The sequence below is a fragment of the Macadamia integrifolia genome, chromosome 5 (assembly GCF_013358625.1).
Source record: "Macadamia integrifolia cultivar HAES 741 chromosome 5, SCU_Mint_v3, whole genome shotgun sequence".
NCBI lineage: Eukaryota > Viridiplantae > Streptophyta > Magnoliopsida > Proteales > Proteaceae > Macadamia > Macadamia integrifolia.
This window is the reverse complement of record NC_056561.1, coordinates 396,145-416,988: the sequence shown is the minus strand read 5'-3', so window position 1 is coordinate 416,988 and position 20,844 is coordinate 396,145. Positions and strand designations below refer to the sequence as shown.

Sequence of the window (20,844 nt, the reverse complement as noted above, 5' to 3'; positions counted from 1 at the left end):
CTGGTACAGCATATCAATAACTCAGACCAGCTCAACTCCAGGTCAAGTTCAGCATCTGATGGGTATAAAAGATCCCCCAAACCTGGTTGTTATCTAATGGTTAGATGAGACACAATGGACTAACTTTTAGAGAGGTAATGTGAAATTTCCAGATTTAATAGACCATCAAAGCAACACATCCTCAATCTGATTAGGCTGGATTTCTGGCCGAAGGAAGAGTCTCCCTGATGGATAATAGACCCAAAGTACTACAAATAACCAGGTTACAGCCAAAAAAAAAAATGAAAACAGAGCATCTGCCAGTGAATTTTTTTTCTTTTTTTTAATAGCAATCAAGTGATATAAAACCCCAAACTTCTAGGTCCGTCTAAGCAGCAACAAGCCCTCGCCTCAATCACAGTTTAATAGCTGAATATAAACAAAAAGAAAGAGAATTTGAACCTCACCAGTACAGCAGGCTAGGAAGGCACAAAGAAGAAGAATAAAAAAGTGACCCGAGTTTCCCACTCAATAGCTCAAGCAGAATCTCACCAGTTACCTGGCATCCCACCAGGGTTTTATGCATCTCATAGCTCCATAAGGAAAGTGAAAGAAAACAATACTCCACGATGGGAGTGATTGTAACTAAAATAGACTATTAACAATAAAAAATAGGACATAGTTCCATTCTAAAATGAAGGCACAACAAAATAAACTACTGCTAAAGCAACCGACAATGGGGCTGTTGGAGAAATTAAGTAGCCCACATAGTGGACAGGCCCACTAATGGGCATAGTGGCTCATGTTGGTAAAGGACATAAAGAACCCAGCTTCCTTCAAGTCATTGGCTACCAAGGCCCGTTTGGTTTTCTTCTTTCTTTGGGAGTAAGTTAAGAACTCCCCTGCATCAAGCAGTCCTACCGTGGGATGAATTGAAACTTGGTTTTGGAGTATTGGTGGTTCCCAATGGTGTCTCTCTCTCTTTCTATGCTCTCCTCTCTCCATAGGAAGGCTTTTCCTAATTCTAGTACCTTTCTTTCTTTCCTTCTATTTTTCCTTTTATCCTTCAATCGATAGCATTTCTCTTTCTACACTCTTTTATCCATTATTTAGTTTCAGCTCCAATTTTTCAGGAAAAATGTTTCATGCGTGGCTATTCATTGGACAGCACAACAGTTTCTTGATTTTCTACACTATCGATATGACCTATTTATCTGGATTTGAAGTATTTAAATCTGTTGTTAGTGTCTTTTAAATTTGACTGTCAGATTCAAGATCAGATCTGGCCCACATCAAGCCGTCAGATCGGGGATCTCTTCCATTCCATTAGTGGACCCATTACTCAAAGGCCAATCAGATCCTTAAGATTTGACCGAATATGTATTGGGAAACATGTCCACACTCCTTACTATGTTTTAGTGTTAACAAACAAACATACGTCTTTAACTTGGTTTGATAAAGTGTAATTAGTTTGAAGAAACACTTAGAAGGACATCAAGGTTTGAACTCATGTAGACATGACCTTGAAGCTTAAAGACATTCAAGACCCAAGATGATAAAGACATTCAAGACCGAAGATGAAGACATCAAGACCCAAGATGAAGACCATAGGATAGAGAATATATTTTGTAGTTTGTACACACATTGCATATGCTCGCAGCTCATGCATCATACTAGAATGACTTTAGGTGGTAGAGTGCAATGTGCTCTAGTAAAACTCTATGAAAACAGATTAACCTGACTCAAGGGCATTTTGGGTAACCTCAGAGTTAATATCAGGAAATAGACCCTTCGCAAAAGTTGTAGGAAATCGAGTCACAATTCCAACACAACTAGTTTCGGGTTAATCCGAGGTCGAACCAAAAAGTTATGGTCAAATCACCGTCGACAGATCAGTATGACAGAATTCTGACATAACAGAATCTGTCAAGCTGGCAGTCGACCGGATAGAAGTACCGGTCGACCGGTGCCTCCCTGAAAAAGCTCCAACGGCTAGTTTTCTACCACAACAGCTCTTTCCGGTCGACTGGTAGAAAGTTCTAGTCGACCAATGGTCCCAGAATACGACCATTAGAGCATGATTTTCTGCCTAAAATGCTTCACTAAACTCATCTATAAATACCCTAACTGCTCTTAATTAAATATGAATTAAGAAAGAACATTACGAGCATTATTGTAAGCATTCAAGAGTCATTAAGATTATTCTATCCTTCTTGAGGTGTTCGATTATTATAATCCCAACAAGAGCTCAAGTCTCAATCAAGTCCTCCACTCTCTCCTATGCAAGTCAAAGCCATAAGAAAGGACTTTACAAAAGGTGCATCATTCATCTTTCATTCTTATCATTTGCACCACACTTGAGGTATTCATCTTTTTCCACGACTCCTTATTTTTTTTCTGTTATTACGATTCTAGATTGTACTTAGGGTTGTAAGGATTCTCTTATCCTAAAAAGAGGAAGGTGTCTTTCTACCTCCAAAAGAGATTGTAAAGACGCCTCTCTGCCTGTAAAGGGGATTTGTAAGAATACTCTTATCCATAAAAAGATTATAAAGGTTTTCTTCCCTACCTACCGTACTGAAAGGGAGAACTAGTGGAATACCTTACAAGAGAATTCTTGTAGGGAGTGGACTAGAGTCAGATTAAGTCGAACCACTATAATTCTCGGTGTTATGTGATTGTGCTTGTTCTATTTTATTCCGCATTTATTATTTACAATCACACTTGGGACAGTACTTCGAAAAGAGTTAAAATTCCACTAGTATAACCTATTCACCCCCCCCTCTAGGTTATTTCAATATGCATTAGTTAATTGTCAAGCCTAGGCTATTCATACATTTTCTCCCCACTTCTTCCCAAGTCACCTACGGTCAACCCCTTCATCTCTTACTCTAATGTATCATATCACTCATTACTGCTGCATTGAAAGGCCTCTGCTGCAAATGTTCATACCACACTAAACCCCGCTCCCTCAATTTATCTGCTATTAGGCCTACTCATAGATCACCTCGAATTTTTTAATGTTTTATCTAGACTTTTATAGTATACCACCCATCCATCTCAACATCCTTATCTCAGCTACACTAACTTTGTTTATGTTGTTCTTTCTTTGTCACCCAACATTAATCTCTCTCATTAACCCCAAATGCAATCTCAAAGCAAGAAAAAAAATTGGAAGAAGATAAGCAGGGAAAAAGAAAGAGGGAAAATCGAACTCTACATCTTGCAAGGGTAGTGCGCATCAAGGCACGAGCAAGTATGGCTCTTTTTTGAAGCTCATCTCCACGCATGCAGAAAACCTTTTCTTTTTCGCTGTGAGATAGCAACTCCAAATATTGATTTAAGAGGGATTTGCTCTGTACTTCATCAGGTCGGATATACCAGAAATGTGTTTCCCTGCAGTTGGGGAAAGAAATGAATAAATATATCATGAATTCCAAACACTAAAAATTAACTGGGACTGAAATAAATCAGTGAATATTCATCTACGCAGTCTCTTATAAAGGCAGTGCTTCTTGAAACTAATTTCTCTCAGTAAGTCCTCATTTTTTAACATCTCATAGATCATATAAAAGAATCATACGTTAAAGCATACCTTTGAGAAGGAAGTGCTATGGAGACTAATGGGGATGAAGAGCCAACAAACTTCCTTGTGAAACAATCTATCTGCATCGAGGAACTTACTCTGCAAAACATAGAGCATATCACGTAGATTCAGGATGCTTTGGCTGTTGTCCTCTAGAGCATTCTCTGTCATGAATGTAACCAGAGTTATAATTAGAAACCATAAGAGGCACATTTAGCAAGACAAAAACAACTTAGTTGGGAACATGTAGGTTAGGTGGGAAGTTCAGAAACTATGGGGAACTAATGGGTTTCTAGAAGCTTAAGGGATTATCTTCAGAAACTCAGTTGAAAACCAAAATCGCAGTGAATAAATAAGAACCAGAATTAAAGAATAAGTGATAAAACAGATCCGGATTTCAGATTTGATTCAAATTTCAATGGTTCACTATATTCAAATATAGGAACAGAAGGAACTTGATCCAAGGGCCTGATCTCGAGTTTCAAAAGAACTCTACTTGAGATAGTACTTCCCAACTAAGAATCAATTTGTGCAATATCTAAGACTCCTAAAAGGAAACAGTAAATAGAAATAGAGAAAGCCAATTCCTAACATAACATCAGTCCTAGCTGAACTAGGACTATCCTAGTCAGACTCGGACAACACCAAGGGAGGAGCCTGCACAATCCGCAGGACGACTCCTTCTTTCTCTTCTCACGACAGCCTTCTAACAGAAACAAATAACTAACGAGAAGTTAATAGCTGTAGTAGGAACTAAAAATGGAAACAAAACCCATTATGTGGCTGAAATAGATAGCTGGCTCTGGGGTTCTTCTGGAAGATGCCGTTAACCCCATTTGATGGCCCATGCTGCCCAAGCTGCCAAGCTGCTCAACAGCTGTAGAATGGCCCAGCTTTGGACCAGCACTGATCCCCTAATACACCACTCTTGACAGCGTGATCTACATCAGATCCAATAGCTGGTTTAGCCCCAACAGTAAGTGATGGGGACATCCACGTATACCAGCAGCGTAGGCGCAAGACCCAGCCACATATACATTCCATTTGGCCGGAGGAAAGCTAGAAGAAAGAAGAAGGAAGAAAGAAGGAAAGAGAGGGTGTCACACCCCGTTCTCACAGAACCGGGCCAGTGACCGGGTTAACACCAGTTAACCCAAACCTGCCAGGATCATCAGATACTGTATTCCACCACAGCATACACACAACTAATATAAGCTCATCAGATCAGCGGAAGACTAAGTTTTACCTGAGAATAAACCCATAATACTTGATACCCGAATTGTGATACAATAATTATATACATGTGGGCCCGAAGGCATGATAATTACACAATAAAAGTACAATTCATATATCAAGTATGTAAAGGAACTCATCAAAATAATCAAAGTACACAGCTCGGCTAGGCGACAAAGGCTAGAGCTCAGCTCGGCATCAAGGGTTGAGCCCAGCTCGGCATCACATAGTAGAGCTCAGCTCGGCCTCCGAAGTGGAGCTCAGCACGGCCTCAGAACTGCGGTCCCGCAGCACAACTCTCACACGAGCAATCAGCGCCGTGCTTTAACTCCTCAGGGTTCCACCAGTCCTCTTCAGGAAACTCGATTGTGGGACCCACCCCGTGCTCCTCAGATGTATGACCTACAAAATCATCTAAAAAGGGGGTACCCGTGGGATGAGCTCACTAGCTCAGTAAGTGGTAAGATGAACCACACAGCAGTCCACACATCAAAACACCATCATATGCACTACATGCCATGCTATACATTTTAAATCACATCCACCTAAGCAACATTACTAAGTCCTTGGTTTTAGTGCTACTACAGCCACAGTGCACGTATACTCCGGGTACGAGCCGCGAACTCCCTCCCGCGATACGCCCATAGGGTTGTCGGAGAAGGCCCACCGTGAGTACTCGGAAAAGTAAAGACAATGCCGTCCACCGGCTCTCAACAGAAATGTAAATGACTGAAAATAAAGGTGCTGACTCCAGCAATTTAAAAGCAGTACGATTAGCCCTCTTGAATGTACCACCGGGGTTGCCGACTGTCCTAAATGACCCGCCGGGCATTATGTCTAACTGCCACAGTGACCCAACGACCGCGACCACTGCTTCCCCCCAAATGATAACCCAACACCTTAACCCCTGTTGGGAAGGGTCGTAGCACGAGATGGTGAAAATCCTAATACCGCATGCTCCTATATGACAATAGTACGATTGCATAGTGCCACCGCGTCCCATTCCATGGGCCACCAATGCACTCGTCTCCAAGCTGACTACGGCATCTAGTCTATCAATGCATCATGCACCATGATGTCCACATTCAACATATAAACATCTCATTCAATTGGCATTTAGAAAGTAAACATAGCACATATGCATAACAATGTGAGGAATGACTAATCTACATAGCATATTCATGATGGCATGACTAGACTAGATATAATTAAATGAATGCCAAACAATGCCTTGAAACAAGGCCAAACGTTCTCTCCCCACTTACTTGTAGCGAACAAGGATTCCCGTTCGGTACAGGTGAGATCCGGTGCGAATTGGGTAGGATTTGGTGAACCTAACATAATTGAACGGGGTTAGTACTTCACCATTTTGAAATCAAAATTAACATGATCCGATGACAAAATCATGTTTAGAACGTTAAAAAAAGGTCGCACGTCCGATTTGGGTTCAATCGGAAGTAAGAATCACCTTCGGAGCCACACAGGTGGGTCAGACAGGTGGGCTGTCTGGCCCACCGGTCCTACCCACCGGTTTGGACCAGCGGGACAGCCCACCTGTCCTACCCACCGGTTTGGACCAGCGGGTAGGGGCCCGCCGGTTTGGCCCGCCGGTTGTGCCCGAAGCCCCCCTGCCCTCTCAGGCGGGTAGGGGCCCACCGATTCCACCCACCGGTCTTGGCGGGAAAACTGCCGTTTCTTCCCAACTTCCTCCATTCTTTGGGGATTAAAATGGGGGCTTTTCCCAACCCATTCTTCACACTTTCAAGTCTTATAGGATGACTCTAACCTAGATCTAGGTTAGATTCAAGTGATGGGAAACCATCTTACCTTCTTTGCTCAAGAACGACTTCAAACCCTCCAAATCACTTCAAACCCACAATGCTTCTTCCACCATGTCAATACCTCTTCAAATCCTTCAAGATCAACACATAAATCATCTATTAAACCTTAGATTCATCATTTCAAAGGGGATTTACAAGATCTCAAGAAACCCTACTCGAATCAAGGGTTTAAGCTTGGGTATGGTGAATGTTCAAAGAACTCGACTTTGCTTACCTCCAAATGTAGATCTAGAGTTGAAGATCACTCTTCCGGCACCGAAATGGGAAGATCAAGCTTCGGCGCCGCTGAAATCCTTCTCTTCTTCCTCTTCCTTCTCTTCCCTTCTTCTTCCCTTTCTTTTCTCTCTCCTCTTTACTATCCTCACCAACGTACGGGTGTCATAAATGAAAAGAAAATAAAGTCATAAATGCTATATATATAATTCCTAAATAAGTGAATAGTGCACATGGATGGGTCACTCAGGTGGGTGGGTGCACCCACCTGTCCGCCCACCTGAGGGCCAAAACTTGGGATTTTGACCGAGTTCGGGCCCCAACGCAAACCCCACCCTGGCATACGATGTAGTATACGTATATACCTTAATATACGGCTACAATACATGCTTTATCCGTACATGGCCTTATGGTAGGTGCATGTACACGGCTTAGGCACTCCCGTCTCTTCTGGCACGGGCTCGGACTTGTCAGGCCAACCGGTGTTTAAGGTCACCCTTGCCATCATAGCCCATAAGGAACCCGCTCTAACTCCCTCTGGTTCGGTTCCTGCATGGTTTAACCGGGTCAACCGCTTAATCAGACCGGGCTTAAGAAGTAGGGTATTACAGAGGGAGTCAAACCAGCCTTCCCAGCGCTGGGTTCGACCCCCCCTTTTCCCTCCCAATCGGCAGATCCTTGTGGACCCCACCAAATCTTATTTTATTTTAGTACTTTACTTTAATTCATAGTATTATTTGACTGTTTTAAATAATTAAGAAACTAGGACTTCTTTCAATTGGTCTATTCGGTAGTTTATTATTTCAAGTGCTTGAGTTTCTAAATATCTCTTTTTTTATTTTTGGAAATTTTATTCTTTATATATGTAAGGCTATTGGCCATCGTTTGAATTAGTCAATGAAATTTTATTTTGAAACACAAAAAAAGCTGTCGTCCCTCTCTCTCACGATCTCCTCTCTCTCGTCTCTCACTCTCGGTCTCTCTCTCTTTCTCGCCTCCCCTTCCTTTCACGACTCTCTCGCCCATTCTCTTTCTCTCTTTCTCGACTTTTCCCCTCCCATTCTCGACTTTCTCTCTCTGTTCTCAACTGTAACCTCTCTCTTTTGCTGTTCTGTTGCTCTCTGTTACTGCTGCATTGTTGCAGCCATCGTCACAGTAACTAGAGATCATCTCCATTGACTAAATCCCACCTGGATTGCTGCTAAGTTCTTCATCGATAAGCTGGGTTGCTGCCGAGCATTATACCATCAAGCTGAATCTTCCATTGCGTCAAATAAGGTGGACTGCATCTCATTATTTTAGAGAACCTTGAGTTCTTCTTTTCTCCTCAGACTTCGGAGTTCAAACAGCAAGAAGGTAAGTAAAACTCCCCTGTTTCACACTCATTGGCTGCCTATTATCTTCATTATTCCCCCGCACTGAAACCTGAAAATATACTCTGTTTTGCAAGCCACTATTTACTGTTATCCTAAAAGAAAAATCCCTGCTGTTACCTTATTAGTTGGCTGATTTTAGAGGACTGCATGGGTTACTTATTATGCTTAGTGTCTTGATTGATCTATGCTAAACGTAACACATATTTGTTGCCATGTTCCCTTCCCCATATCCCCATTTGACGCTTGGGTAGTCTTAAAGTGTTTTTCATGCTTAGACTATTATTGATTGCTGCTGCCCTGTTAATTAATCTATTATTTTTGCATGTTAAATTTGTATTTTGCTAAGCAACTTTGAACCCAACCCAATTCAGGACCCATTGAGTATCCCCTTGTCTAGTGGATTGACCCATTGTAGGAAACCTATTTGTCTAGGCCCCTCCCTACATCATCTTGGTATCAGAGTATGGTATTGGTTGGTCTTGTTATGATTGGGTATCATTGTCATTATTCACATGTCTTGTCCTTTGAGGTCTAACCTTCGTCACAACCTGCCCATAGTTGAGTTTGAGCTAAAGGAGTGTTACCTTAGGTTAGAAGATACCCTCTTTCTCCTTCGTTTGGCGGGACCAAATAGCATTGGACACTATTCCCACCAGAAACACATTATTGAGAGGGAAATTTCTAACCTTAGGATCGAAAGGGACATCACCTATCTCAATTGGAGGTTCTAAGTAGGCCTTGAGTCTTTGTTGGCAACCACACCTTGGCTGCCCTCTTTTTTCTTTTCTTTTTTATGTCCACCCATAGTGATAGAGCATACCAGGACATGTCTGACCCTCCTAATACCACCATTCAGTCGGATCAATGGGCAAGAGTCCTCCAACAGAACGAAGAGTTTCTAAGAAACCTTCAAACTGAATTAACTGCCAATAGGACCAAATGGGAAACATTGTTGGCTGATAGGGAAGCACAAGCTACTCGTCTCCAGACCGTCACCGCTAGGCTTGCCGCCCTTGAAACTAATGCCTTAAACTCAGACAGACGGCAGGACCATAATACGCTAGGCACTGGACCTAGAACAAGAGTCCCTAACCCAGAGATAGAGAACGATGACAACCACACTAATGGTTATGACCGGATAGGGGATAATTTTCTAGGCACAGGGCGTGGTAGAGGTCGGGGTAGGGGTCGAAGACAACCTGCTCCAAGACACCATACCCAATATGGAGATGATGAGAGTTATGAGCATTATGATAGGGGTTTTGATGTCAGGCGGATGATTAAGGTAGATGCCCCTACCTATGATAGTGAGATTGATGCTAGGATCCTTCTAGATTGGATTAAGCAGATGGATAGGTACTTTGAGTTTTATGACATGCCCGAGGAAGTCCGCTATAAATTTGCTAAGTTCAAGCTTATCGGAGCCGTCCAGGACTTCTGGACAGACCTAGAGTACCAAGAGGCCAACCTAAGACTTGAGCCAATCACAACATAGGTAGAAATGCAAGAAAGGCTCAAGAGGAAATTCTTGCCTATCACCTATAGGCTACAGTTGTTGAATGACATGAATACCCTGAAGCAAGAAAAACTAACTGTGACCGAATACATGAGCAAGTTCAATGAGTTGAAAATTAGAATCCGTATTCGGGAGGATGTTAAGCAAACACTTTAAATTCCTCACTGGGCTCAACTCCGAAATCTAGTCACATATGGCACCCCCCTGGTGCGAGATGTTCCACAGGCCTTCCGGGTAGCCTTTGAGGTGGAATCCTCCATGAGAACTTATTCTCAAAGGAAGAGCTTTCAAGCTAGGGAGTCCCACTTTAGGAAACCACCCCAAGGAACAACTGGATTCCCAAAACCCCCTGCTGCACCACAGCGGCAATTTGACAATAGGGGTAAAGGAATCTTGGGAGAAGCACCCAAGAGTAGTGGGCAACAACAATGCTTCAAGTGTTGAGGGCATGGTCACTTCTCTAGAGAGTGCCCAAATAGAAACCTCTATGTGGGGGAGCAGACTCCTGAAAAAGGTGACCAAAAAGGTTTTCAGGACCATGAGTACGAGGACCATAGACCAGATGAGACCATATCTGATGAGGACGCTGAGGAGGCCGGTAACCTCAAGCTCGGTATTGTGCGATGCATGGTCTCACAACCTAGAAGTAGCGATAATTGGCGGCGAACTAATATTTTCATCACTTACACATGTCATCAGGGCAAGAACTGCCACGTCGCCATAGACAGCGGGAGTTGCATGAATGTGGTTGCCAAGAGCGTTGTTGCACAAATGGACCTCAAACCCGAACCCCACCCCAAGCCTTACAAGGTTGCCTAGGTAGATCAGTCCACCATTCCCGTTAATCTGAGGTGTCTAGTTCCCCTACACTTTGCAGGATATGAGGATAGAGTGTGGTGTGATGTCTTAAAGATGGATGTTGCCCACATCATCCTAGGTAGGCCCTGGTTATATGACCGGGATGTCACCAATTATGGGAAGTTCAACACCTATGTCTTTGAGTTCAAAGGAAAGAAAATTAGGTTGACCCTCAGTGCCCCTAAGGAAGTAGGGGTTCCAGAACACAAGGGAAGTACATCAAAACACACCCCCACCAAAACACTCAACATTCTAAATCAACAACAATTTGAAAGAGAGTGTCAAGAGTCAGGAGTGATTTATGCTCTACTTGCCATACAGAGTAATACTGATAGGTCACGCTTATTCACTGAGGCCCCTAGAGAAGTACAGCCCTTGTTGAGGAAATTTGAGAGGTTATTCCCTGAGGAACTACCTGATGAGTTACCACCTATGCGTGACATCCAGCATGCTATTGACTTATTTCCACGGTCTTCTCTCCCGAACTTATCCCATTACCGAATGAATCCCAAAGAGCACACCGAACTCAAACGGCAAGTGGATGAATTATTACAGAAGGGATTCATTAGGGAGAGCCTTAAACCATGTGCAGTACCTGCCTTGCTCAAGCCAAAGAAAGATGGCACCTGGCGTATGTGTGTTGATAGTAGGGCCACCAATAAGATCACTGTCAGGTATAGGTTTCCTATCCCTAGGCTTGATGACATGTTGGATATAATGGCCAACTCATCGATCTTCTCAAAGATTGATCTCTCAAGAGCGAGTACCACCAAATTCGGGTAAGGCCTGGAGATGAGTGGAAGACAGCCTTCAAGACGAAGGATGGCCTTTTTGAGTGGTTAGTCATGCCTTTTGGCTTGTCAAATGCAGCTAACACCTTCATGAGAATAATAAATCAAGTGCTTCACCCATTCATTGGCAAGTTCTTAGTAGTCTACTTAGATGATATCCTCATTTACAGTAAGACTCCGACTTCCCACTTGGATCACTTATAGAAGGTCTTTCATGTACTTCTATAAGAAAAACTCTATGTCAACCTCAAGAAGTGCACCTTCATGAGTGATCAAGTCATCTTCTTAGGGTTTTTTGTTTCAGCCCAAGGAGAGTCTGCTGACCCTAAGAAAGTGAAAGCGATTGTAGAGTGGCCTGAGCCAACTAATGTCCATAAAGTGCGAAGTTTTTATGGCTTAGCCACTTTCTACAGGAGGTTCATTTACCGGTTTAATTCCATTATGTCTCCTATCACAGATTGCATGAAAAAGGAGTTTCAATGTACTAAGAGTGCTACGAAGGCCTTTACTGAGATTAAAAAGCTCATGACTGAGGCCCCCGTCCTGCGCCTCCCAGATATTTCTAAGGTCTTCAAAATAAACTGTGATGCATCTGATATTGGGATAGGTGGTGTCTTAGGGCAAAAAGGACACCCCATTGCCTACTTTAGTGAGAAGCTTAATGAAGCAAGGCAACGATATTCCACAAACGGCAAAGAATTCCATGCGATTGTCCAATCACTGCGCTATTGGCGACATTACCTTTTATCACAAGAATTCGTGCTATTCTCTGACCACTAGGCTCTGAGATACCTAAGCACCCAAAAGAAACTAAACCAGAGACACGCTAAGTGTGTCAAGTTTCTCCAGGAGTACACCTCTGTACTCAAGCATAGACCTGGTGTAGGGAATACCGTTGTAGATGCACTAAGCCGAGGTAAACATGTTCCTCAGTCGCACAAATGCTAGGAGTCGAGCTAGTGTGTTGCTCCAAACTATGAGTGTAGAGGTTGTAGGATTCGAGCAAGTCAAGGACCAGTACCTCACCTGTCCTGATTTTAGTGAGTCATTCACTTCCTTGAGTGGAGGTAACCTTGTCAGTCGCTCAGACTACCTACTTCAGGAGGGCTTCCTTTTTAAATGAAGCAAGTTGTGCATTCCTAGGACTTCACTCCGAGATTTCCTGATCTGGGAATTGCATGTTGGGGAGTTGCTGGCCATTTCGGTCGAGATAAGACCATCACCCTCGTTGAGGACCGATTCTTTTGGCCAGGACTAAAGAGAGAAGTTGCTAGAGTTGTGAGTCAGTGTAGGACATGTCAGACTGCCAAACAACAAAAGCAGAACACAGGCTTGTACACTCCCCTACCCATTCCCCATGCCCCTTGGCAGGACCTTAGCATGGACTTCGTGCTTGGTCTGTTAAAAACTTCGAGAGGCTATGATTTTGTTTATGTGGTTGTAGATCGCTTCTCGAAGATGGCCTATTTCATCCCATGCTCTAAGACCTCTGCTGCGTCCAAAGTAGCCAAACTTTTCTTTAACGAGGTTGTCAAGTACCATGGGTTACCCCTCACCATAGTGTTCGATAGGGATGTTAAGTTCACCAGTCATTTTTGGAGAACCCTATGGCGGATGATGGGTACTAAGCTCCGCTTCTCTGCAGCTTTCCACCCTCATACTGAGGTTGTCAATAAGAGTCTGGGAAATTTGTTGTGTTGCCTCATAGGAGAACACCTTACCAGTTGGGATCGAGTCCTTAGCCAAGCCGAGTTTGCATATAATAGTTCTAAGAACCGTACCACTGGTCTGTCACCCTTTGAGATTTGTTCAGGATACCAGCCTCGATCACCCATAGACCTTGTCCCAGTTGTGTCCAATTCTAGGGCCTCCCCATCAGCCGAATCTTTTGCTCAGCATATATATGATTTGCATGCAGGTACAAGAAGATAGATAGCACTGAGCAACGATCAATATAAGTCAAAGGCAGATGTGAACAGAAGGCTACAAGAGTTTCAAGAGGGAGATATAGTGATGGTTAGAATCAAGCTGCAACATTTTGTTAGGGGAAAAGTAAGCAAACTACATGCTCGTAGCACAGGTCCTTTCAAGGTATTTAAGAGGATAGGTGTCAATGTTTATGTCCTTGATCTACCAGCTAGTATGGAAATCAGTAACATTTTCAACATGGAAGATCTTATCCTATACCATGGTGCCTCTACCATTACCCCCTTTTACCTTGATGACCTTGAGGACTTCCCTTTCACCCTTAATGATACCGCTGAACCAACCCAGCCACTTCCCCCAACCTCTTTACCACCTGTACTTAAGGTCATGAAGAGAACTGAAGAAGTTGAGGAAATCCTTGATGAGAGGATTGTATCCACACACACATACACACAAACACACACAGAGGAGGTTCCAGAGAGTTCTTGGTCAAATGGCGTGGACGTCCGGAAATTGACAACACTTAGATCACAATGCAAGAAATCCGACAACTCAACCCAGACCTGCTTGAGTACTACATGAGCCACAATTCACCCGAGGTAAATTCTTCTAAGCCGGAGAGAGTTGATGGGGACATCCATGTATACCAGTGGCGTAGGCGCAAGACCCAGCCACATATACATTCCATTTGGCTGGAGGAAAGCTAGAAGAAAGAAGAAGGAAAGAGAGGGAGTCGAACCAGCCTTCCCAGCACTGGGTTCAACCCCCCTTTTCCCTCCCAATCGGCAGATCCTTGTGGACCTCACCAAATCTTATTTTATTTTAGTCTTTACTTTAATTCATAGTATTATTTGACTGTTTTAAATAATTAGGAAACTAGGACTTCTTTCTATTGGTCTATTAGGTAGTTTATTATTTCAAGTGATTGAGTTTTTAAATATTTCTTTTTTTATTTTTGGAAATTTTATTCTTTATATATGTAAGGCTATTGGCCATCGTTTGAATTAGTCAATGAAAATTTATTTTGAAAGACAAAAAAGGCTGTCGTCCCTCTCTCTCACAATCTCCTCTCTCTCGTCTCTCACTCTCAGTCTCTCTCTCTTTCTCACCTCCCCTTCCTTTCACGACTCTCTCTCCCATTCTCTTTCTCACTTTCTCGACTTTCCCCCTCCCATCCTCTACTTTCTCTCTGTGTTCTCAATTGTAACCTCTCTCTTGCTGTTCTGTTGCTCTCTGTTACTGCTGCATTGTTGCAGGCATCGTCACAGTAACTGGAGATCATCTCCATTGACTAAATCCCACCTGGATTGCTGCTGAGTTCTTCATCGACAAGCTGGGTTTCTGTCGAGCATTATACCATCAAGCTGAATCTTCCATTGCGTCAAATAAGGTGGACTGCATCTCTTTATTTTGGAGGACCTTGAGTTCTTCTTTTCTCCTCAGACTTCGGACAGCAAGAAGGTAAGTAAAACCCCCTGCTCCACACTCATTGGCTGCCTATTATATTCATTATTCCCCCCCCCACTGAAACCTGAAAATATACTCTGTTTTTCAAGCCATTATTTACTATTATCCTAAAAGAAAAATCCCTGCTGTTACCTTATTAGTTGGCTGATTTTAGAAGACTGCGTGGGTTACTTATTATGCTTAGTGCCTTGATTGATCTGTGCTAAACCTAACACATATTTGCTGCCATGTTCCCTTCCCCATATCCCCATTTGACGCTTGGGTAGTCTTAAGTGTTTTTCATGCTTAGACTATTATTGACTACTGTTGCCCTGTTAATTAATCTATTATTCTTGCATGTTAAATTTGTATGTTGCTGAGCAACTTTGAACCCAACCCTATTCAGGACCAATTGAGTATCCCCTTGTCTAGTGGATTGACCCCTTGTAGGAAACCTAGTTGTCTAGGCCCCTCCCTACATCAGTTAGTTACTAATTTAAGGCCTTACTTTCTAATTTCAGAGATCCCTTGGTAATCGTTCAATCCAGCCATCAATTTGGGTTGAGGTTTTGAACAATTAATATAGTCTGAAAGTACTTCACTCAACCAGAAGTTCAGCCCATCCAAAGGACTGACTGACTATATCTACCTGTTTATTTTACCTCGTTATTAATCTGTTTTCTGACATCTGATAGTACTGTTTCTGATTCTGTTTGTCTCGTCTGAGCCTGAACATTAATCAAGACACTGATAGACCTTGTTGTGGGTTATTGAGAGCTTAATTCCTGATTGTTTACTTCTATTAAGAGTTTCTGATATTTTATATTGCTGGAATTGGTGATGTATTGTACTGTTAGCACTATTGAAAGATCCTACTATGGAATTAGTTCCTAGTTGTCTAAGTTGGGAATCGGTTCTACATCAGCACTACTTGGTACAAGCAACAACTAGCAGTAAAAACAAAAGCTCACCAAGCAGAGGTGCAGCAATGAAGATCAAGAAGTCCAGTTCAGCTCATTAAATGCAATTGTAGTACAGTCACTTAGCGATCACCTGTGCCTTTGTATGGACTACAATGTTGCAAAAAACAGCAGCCCCTTTACTTAAAATCTTGTTATAAACTAACTACATGAAAAGCATCCTAAAAACCAGAAAGCATAACATAGAAAATAACTAATCCCATTGATTCATTAAAAAAAAATTACTCAAATACCAATTCTACAAAAATCTTATAATTATCAACCCTGGACTAAAAAGTTCAACCTAACTGTAAATGCAGAAACTCCCACAAGCCCTTTGAACTCAGCTGAACAAAGTCTTATAGCCACTCAACTATAATAAGTTTTCTATTAGATTAACTGAATGCAATCCATATCTTCTCCTACTAATCTAAAAACAAAGGAATTAGGGACTTTAAGAACTGAGACTATACTAGATGTTTCTACTAGTAACTTTCCAAAAGCAAATATCCATGGACAGAGGCTGAGACCACTCTAATCATGGCAGAACTTCCTAACTATGACCTCGGACTCAAAACTTTCCAAAACAATTTCTGACATTTTTTCTTTCTGATACAAAATTGTTACACTTCATTTTTACCACTGAGCCTGCTGTCTAGGACTATTTAAATTACATGTAAGAATATGCAGTTCCATAAAGCATGCAAAATCCCACCAGAAGTGAAACTAAGGGGCAAAAGCAGTGCTCAGAAAAAGGTAAATTCCCTGCTGCATATGTTGATATATCTCAATGGAATATTTCATCTCTCCATAGAGATGAAGATAATGCCAAAACTGAAATTAGATTTTCTCATAGCTGCAAATTCCTTTTGCATCTACATGAACGCTGTTCTGATATTCTACTTTTTAAAGCCACAACAGCCAGTATGTCAACATTAATCGACTCTTTTCTCATCAAACATTCAAATCTGAGTCATCTTTGTCCTGCACCTTGTCTTTTGATCACCTTCAACATGCACAAATTCACTCCTTTTTACTATTTCCCTCATTGCAACCCTTCAGGTTACCAATCCCCGTAGGTCATTAGTATAGTTTGAAGGCACAAAGTGCACTCGCCGGTTGTAATTGCACATGCCTAAACCAACTCAATCAACATGCCTATTAATCATTGATGAGTTTGTTCATGCAAATAAACTTGTTATCCATCATCGAACAATAGAAATAACACCCACGAATAGCTATGCCTATTTCGCAGGAAAAACTGCTAAAATTATGCAATTATCCAGCAAGGGAGAAGAGAAACGAGATTCTATAGAAAACCCAGATGGGATTTCGCATTCTTTTGTGTAAAGGGATAAATTCTGATCAGAGTCGTTGGTTGTCCAACAAAAAACAAAAAAAAAGATATTTTCGTCGATGAAAAGCAATGAGGTTTAAAACTTGAATCTGATTTTGAGACTGAAAACAATCTAGAACACAGTCATCTGAATTGGGTGCAAATTAAAAGCTCTTACCTCAAACAGTACAGAGCTTTCAATGCTCTCTAGTTGTGTCGCTTTGGCTCTTCTGTCCATTAAACTTCAACTTGGAATGGTTTGGAGACTATGGAATTTTACTGCTTGCTTTGGCTGTTCTGTTTGAAAATCGCAACTAGTAAATTATCTCAGAAGGTGTTTGCTAAGTATATTCAGTGCACATTCTGCTAAAAACTTCGTTAATTCTAGAGACAACATAAAAAACTTACATTCTCCAAAGAAAAAAAAAAAACTGACCAGGTGGGAGATTGAAGGACGACGTCTGAGAGAGACGAGTACACACCGGGGTAAGGCAGGCTGCTCTGGGGAAGACGGGATCCTTCAATTGCTATTTGGGGAAGATTGTGCTGTGTCGAAGGCATGGGCACAGAGAATCGTCGTATGGAGGGGGAAGACGCGATCCCTCATTCAGTGGCGATTTGGGGAGGTGGGTAGAGGTAAGAGAGTAGACTGGAGCGCACGGTTTCATTTAATGAGTCGACCGGGAATCACCCGATTCAAATAGGAATGCGGTCACCGATCCTGATTCCTAGGTAAAAACTAGGGGTGTCAATTCATAAACCGAACCGGTAAAACCGGCCGGACCGAACCGATAACAACCCGGACCAAATCGAACCGAAGCCTTATTGGTTCGGTTCGGTTTCAAGTATTGTAACCCCAAAACCAAACCGAACCGCACCGAAAACCGGATGAACCCGAAACCGGCTCAAAACCCGGACCGAAACCGAAACCAAACCGGTAAGAAACCGAAACACTCCAAAATTCATTAAAAAAATTAAAATTTGAATAGTTTTGTATACATTTGTATGGAAAATAGAATTCAAACTAGACCAAAAATCAAAACCAACCCGGTTACAAATCGATTTAAGAAATCGAAGTTCAACAATTCATCATTTGGTTGTTTCCTAATGGCTCCATACCGGTTTAAAAAACCGATCCAAACCGAAATGAACCTAATAAATCCAAACCGGTACCAACCCGAACCCAAACCGCACCGAAGCCAACACCGGACCGAAACCGATAAATCCTTAATGGGTCGGTTTCGGTCACTTCCAAACTCACACCGAAACCGGTGGAACCGGACCGAAATCGCACCAACCCGGACCGTTGACACCCCTAGTAAAAACATAGATTTTTTTTTTTTAATGGAAAAATTAGATTAATATAAAGCTTAATACATCAATGTTCGAGTGCTGAGATGTTAATGTTAACTAAATTGTTCATAGCCTTAGGGGGTAGGCAAACCATAGGTAATAATACCACGTCGTCGTTAGGTCTGACTCAAAAATGGGTTAATGGTGGTATTTTCAAAAACGGTGGGGAGGTTTTGCTCAAAGACCACGGTGTGGTATTGCATCCAAAAAGAAAATCACAGTTCTCGTTAGCATTGCTCCAGATCTCAGCAATACTCCAACCCTTCTGATTTCCCTGCTGACATCTATGATTTTAGGACACTATAATTGAAAAGGGATAAGGTTCCCTAAAAGGCAATATGTTCCTCGCACCAACGCGAGAACCAATGGGATCGCATGCAGAAGTATCAATAGCAGTGAAATTCCCCTTTTTTATGGGGATTGGTTGGTCATTTCACCCTTCATTGTTTCTTGGTGTGGAGGTCACATTGCCTTCTAGTCTTCTTTTTCTCAACTAGAATTTGTATTTTTTGGAAGGAAAAACATTTCCCACTAGTGTGTCTACACCTAGATATAGCAGGTGCGAAAAGATTGCGCTACTCTATGTTAAAGATGTTTCCGCATGCTCTCCCATTAGTCCGTGCATTGGCGTGTACTTGTACCAGCAAGATAGTGTTATATTGCTCATATTTGTTTTTGGTAGAATTATTGAAATATAGTTGAATCTGATAATTTTTGGGGTTTTTAAATTGATTCAATCAAACTGATATTGTTCCAAATCAAATAAGAATAGGCATTAACCGTTTTTGTAAAGCCCCGGCCCCATTAACCTTGCACAATATGGGCCTCAATGATTTAAAACGCATTGTACTATGTTAAAGATGCACTCTATCGAGATCTGCCCTTGACACCATTTGTAACACCCCATACTCATTAACCTTGGCACAATATTGTCTTTTTTGGCCCATGGGCATTAAGGCTTTAAACATGTTGTGCCATATTAAGGAGGCTAGAGGTTATTAATTAACCTAGTAATCTTCCCCTAGGCGATGTGGGACTAAAGTTTGCACACCCTCACCAATCTCCCAAGCCTCTTAGTACTTGTCACATTCTTGGTGGAGATACTTCACCAATCTACTAGGAGAGTTTGGTACTTGCCATATTCTTGGGACAATGACAGTGATTTGAATGAATCTAATGTTAATCATTGCATTAGGAGTGGGATGTGATATAAACCAAGTAGTGAGAGAAAATGATTCGAATGAATGTAATGGTAACCACTGCATCAAGAGTAGGATGTGATATAAACCAAATTGTGAGAGACAATTATTTGAATTTGATGCGCTTGAAGTTTACCCAACCTTCAACCAAGTGGAAGGAAGTAATATCTTTTTTCTTTTGTCTAGAATTTTGGGCTAAAATCCATTTTTATATTATCCAATGCAGCACCCTCAAGATAAAAGTTATGGACCACAAGTTGTGCTTCTTCGACACTTGTATTCCATTATCTCTCCATATAACAAACAATCATTCCTATCTATTGATTGGAAGATCTTCGTTAAAAATCCGATTTTGCCTTTTTTATTAGTAATTTCTCATATCTACGGTAGCTTACCATGAGCACCCCACCCCATGCAACTAATTGGCAAGTGTCGCAGGTCGATAATGAGCATCCACTGGAGAAGTCCATGGTAGAACATTCAAAGCAGCATGAAAGCGCAAGGCTGGCCAAAATGTCACAACTTTTGAGTCCATTACAAGTCATGGAATCAAGGACATAATCAACCAAAAATAATAATAATCAAGCCATAGTGGTCCGCCATAATTTTGTTCTCATAGGAAACAGAAGTCTCATGCGAATGTTCGACATTCAAATTTCAAAAGAAGCTGTAAAAACTATTTAGATGAAGCTCAAAGCATTATGGGCTATACAACACTTCTTGGAGGCCCAACCACTAGGGTTTTCCTATATATACATTTTCCATATAAATATACGTAAGTACCAGAGGGTTTGGGAAATTGATGAGGGTGTGTAAGTTTTAATCCCATATCGCATAGGGAGAGGTTGCTAGGCTAGTTAATAAATTATATCCTCCTTAACATTGCATGACGCGTTTTAAAGCCTTGAGACCCATGGGCCAAAGAGGACAATATTCTACCAAGGTTAATGGGACCAAGGCATTACAAATGGTATCAGAGCAGACCTTGATAGTGTGTGGAACCACATCGAGGACGTTGTGCTGAAAGGGGAAAGATTGTGACACTCAAGAATACGGCAAGTATTAGACTAGCCAGGGATATCGGTGAGGGTGTATAAACTTTTGTCCCACATTGCCTAGGGAGAGATTGATGAGCTAATTAATAACCTTTAACTTCCTTAATATGGCATAACGTATTTTAAAGCCTTGAGGCCCATGTGTCAAATAAGACAATATTGTGCTAAAGTTAATGG

At 41.8% G+C, this 20,844-nt stretch overlaps 1 long non-coding RNA gene across 2 annotated transcripts; it reads right to left on the bottom strand.

The window, feature by feature from the left end:
- Window positions 1-3,200: 3,200 nt before the first annotated feature.
- On the bottom strand, window positions 3,201-17,709 carry LOC122079201. Of its 2 annotated transcripts, none has more exons than XR_006140352.1 (4): window positions 17,497-17,709; window positions 17,239-17,357; window positions 3,575-3,729; window positions 3,201-3,375 (listed from the first exon to the last, which is right to left on the bottom strand). It is a non-coding gene; the product is annotated as an uncharacterized LOC122079201 (long non-coding RNA). The 2 variants fall into 2 exon arrangements; XR_006140353.1 differs by having other exon boundaries at window positions 17,239-17,352.
- Window positions 17,710-20,844: the final 3,135 nt, after the last annotated feature.